The sequence below is a fragment of the Aotus nancymaae genome, unplaced genomic scaffold (assembly GCF_030222135.1).
Source record: "Aotus nancymaae isolate 86718 unplaced genomic scaffold, 86718_ANA_hifiasm-v0.15.2.pri h1tg000009l, whole genome shotgun sequence".
Lineage (NCBI taxonomy): Eukaryota > Metazoa > Chordata > Mammalia > Primates > Aotidae > Aotus > Aotus nancymaae.
This window is the reverse complement of record NW_026988420.1, coordinates 22,629,086-22,632,601: the sequence shown is the minus strand read 5'-3', so window position 1 is coordinate 22,632,601 and position 3,516 is coordinate 22,629,086. Positions and strand designations below refer to the sequence as shown.

Genomic DNA, 3,516 nt, shown 5'->3' with positions numbered 1-3,516 from the left:
ACTAAGTCCTTTCATGCCATGCCAAGAAGTTTCGGTTTTATCTTATGTACAAAAAGAAAAGGATCTATGTTTTACAGTTATTTTATCACTGTGTTTTTTTTTTCATTAAAATGCACATTTCTTGAAATGAGGATTGTGCTTATTTATGTCAATCTAAGTATAAATGTGTAAGTCATAGTACTCAATACACGCTAGATGGATGGATCAAAAAATGTGACAATGTTTAAAATATTTTGAGGGAACTTTCCAGACCACTTGGTGAGAGGTGGAGGTGGCTGCCCCATCTGAGCACAACTACTAGGCACGTTCCTTTGTGCACCCTCCACATCAACCTCAGCTTACTCACTGCCAGTAGAAAAATGGTGAAAGAACTCAGTTTCTATGATATTTTGGGGGTAAAACTGAATGCCGTTCAGAAAGGCTATAGGAAAATGGCTTATAGGAAACTGGCATTGAAGTACCACCCTGATAAGAACCTGAATGAAGGAGATAAGTTCAGGCAGAGTTCTCAAGCTTATGAAGTTCTCTGTGATGCAAAGAAATGTGAATCGTATGACAAAGGATGGAAACCAGGTAATTAAAGAGGATGGAGCAGGTAGCACTTTTGGCTCTCCTATGGACAGCTTTGATATGATTTTTGGAGGAGGATGAGGAAGTATACAGAGGGAAAGGAAAGGTAAAAATGTGTGTCAGCTGTCAGTAACCTTAGAAGATTTATATAAAAGTGTGACAAAAAAACTGGCTCTGCAAATAAAAAAAAAAAAAAATGTGATTTGTGACAAATGTGAAGGCAGAAGTGGTAAGAAAGGAACAGTAGAGGGCTGTCCCAATTGCATAGGTATAGAATGCAAATAAGAATTCATTAGATAGGACCCAGGATGGTTTAGCAAATTTAATCTGTGGGCATAGAATGCTAGGGCCATGGAGAATAAATCATCCCTGAATATACATATAAAAGCTGCAATGGAACGAAGATAGAGAAAAGAAGATTGTACAAGTCCATATTGACAAAGGCGTGAAAGATGCCAGAAGGTAACATTCCATGGTGAAGCAGACCAAAGAACCAGGATTGGAGCTAGGAGATATTATTATTGTGTTAGATCAAAAGGAGCATGCTGTTTTTACTCAACGAGGAGGTGAGCTTTTCATGTGTATGGACATACAGCTCGTTGAAGCATTTTGTGGCTTCTACTCTTAGTGACTGAACTATAGTCATCACCTCTCATCCAGCTCAGATTGTCCAGCATGGAGATATCTAGTGTGTCCTAAATGAAGGAATGCCAATTTATGTAGCCCATACAAAGAGTTGTGAAATTATCTAATTGAAGGTAAATTGTTCCTGAGAATGGCTTTCTCTCACCTGGTGAACTCTTTTTGCTGAAAGAACTACCTTAGAGGAAGAAAGTAGAAGGACTGATGAAATGGATCAGATAGAACTGGTGGTCTTTGATCCAAATGAGAAAAGATGGCACCATGACAATAGAGAAGCACATGAGAATGATAAACATCATCCTAGAGGTGGGGTTCAGTGTCAAACCTCTTCATGGAGCCAGTGAATGACACTCACAGTTGGCATTTTATGTGCAGCAGTGAATGAGTGGAGGACTGTAATCTTAATACGTTTACTGCTTGCTATCGTTTTTGTTTCAATAGTCAACTACAGTAATGTTTTAAAAATTGTGTTAGTCTGTTTTCACACTGCTGAGAAAGAGATACCTGAGACTGGGAAGAAACAGAGGTTTAATTGGACTTACAGTCCCACATGGCTGGAGAGGCCTCAGAATCACGGTGGGAGGCAAAACATACTTCTTACATGGCAGTGGCAAGAGAAAATGAAGAAGCAAAAGTGGAAATCACTGATAAACCCATCAGAGCCCATGAGACTTACTCACCATCACAAGAATAGCATAGGAAAGACCAGCCTCCATGATTCAATTACCTCCCCCTGGGACCTCCCACAACACAGGGGATTCTGGGAGTTACAATTCAAGTTGAGATCTGGGTGGGGGCACAGCCAAACCATATCAAAAGTTAAATGGAGAATAAAGGCAAATATAAAATCTCTGATTTTGCACTGTATGTATGATGACTTCCTTGTGAAAGATGAAGTTTAAAATCTATAAAAACAACTTTAAAAAGAAGTTTCATTAGCATTTGTTAGGCCAAACCTTGTAATTGATTTCATCTGTGTACATGAACAAACTTAGAGTGAAATGCTAGGTGTATGTCTTGACTGCAGTGTATGACTTTTCATTCTTAACCTACGAAATTAAAACTGTATTTAACTGGCAATCAGAAAAAAATAAATGTAATTTGTAGAGAAGTGTTGATTTGTATAGTTATTTGTATTATTTAAGTTTCATTGTGATTCCTCTGCATTTATTCTGTTGCCTCAACTATTACTTGAAGATGACATAATATAATTTAGGCTATGATATCAATGATATAAATGATACCTTTCTAAAGAAGGAATTTTTCATAACATGAAAGCTGCTTCTTGAGGACTAGAACTTCTAGAATTGTGTTTCCTTCTGCACCCTTGCATTTGTGCATGCGTGCATGTGTAAGTGCACATACACACACACAAACACACACACATATATATGCATATGTATAACTTGACCAGTCCTAGTTATTTTAACTCCCTTCTCTTTGGAACATAATATGTCCCTAAGTAGTGACTTCCAGAGCTGGATAACTTAGAAGTTAAAGTAAAGAGACCTTGATATGGACAATGAATTTTCATGCATAATATAGGAAGGTGTTCCTTTGGTATGTTACAGGCTTACTTTAAACCTTTTGACTTATGCTCTGAAGTAACTGTCATTTAATGTTGGTAGTATAGCAAATTATAATGAATAACTTTAGTTGTATATTTAAAAGCATGTATATATTCACATGCTTAAATCTGAATATCAGAATTCAAGTAATTCTTGCAATGTATGAATGTCTCTTTAATATACTGATTACAAAGCATTTCTCAAAAATATTTTGAGCAGATGAGCTCAAAATAACTAAGCACCTATTTAAGAAATGTTATTTTGAATAAAAGACTGAAAGAAGATGGGGAAAAAGCAGGGGTGAATCTCCATTCTGGGAAACTTATTAAGAATCTATTGAAAGTGTTAAGGTAAGAAAAGATGGGGACCTGAGTTAAATAATGATGGGAATATGTGGGGACAAATGGGATAAATAGATGATTAATTGATAAACAAATAATAGCTATATGTATGCACAACATGTGTGCCTATATGTACATGATTGATTAGATCAGATAAATTCAGATTTGTAGTGACATCCAAGTTTTGGGTTTAAGTATCTCTATTTTTTAGAATCTTTAAATTAAATTAAATTCCCCATATGCCTATGACTTTAAGTGCAATAAGACAGTTATTCCTTGTTCATTAAGTGGAACTGCGCGGGGCAGCTCTGTTCAACAGTCATTTAGGTTCCTAAACTGGCAGATATTTCCAGACTTTCAATTTATGGCAATCAAGTTTGTCTCAAGGTTCCTGC

The 3,516-nt window shown here is 36.4% G+C and overlaps 1 pseudogene; it reads left to right on the top strand.

Moving 5' to 3' along the window:
* Window positions 1-359: 359 nt before the first annotated feature.
* Window positions 360-1,597, top strand: LOC105727052 (dnaJ homolog subfamily A member 1-like; annotated as a pseudogene).
* Window positions 1,598-3,516: the final 1,919 nt, after the last annotated feature.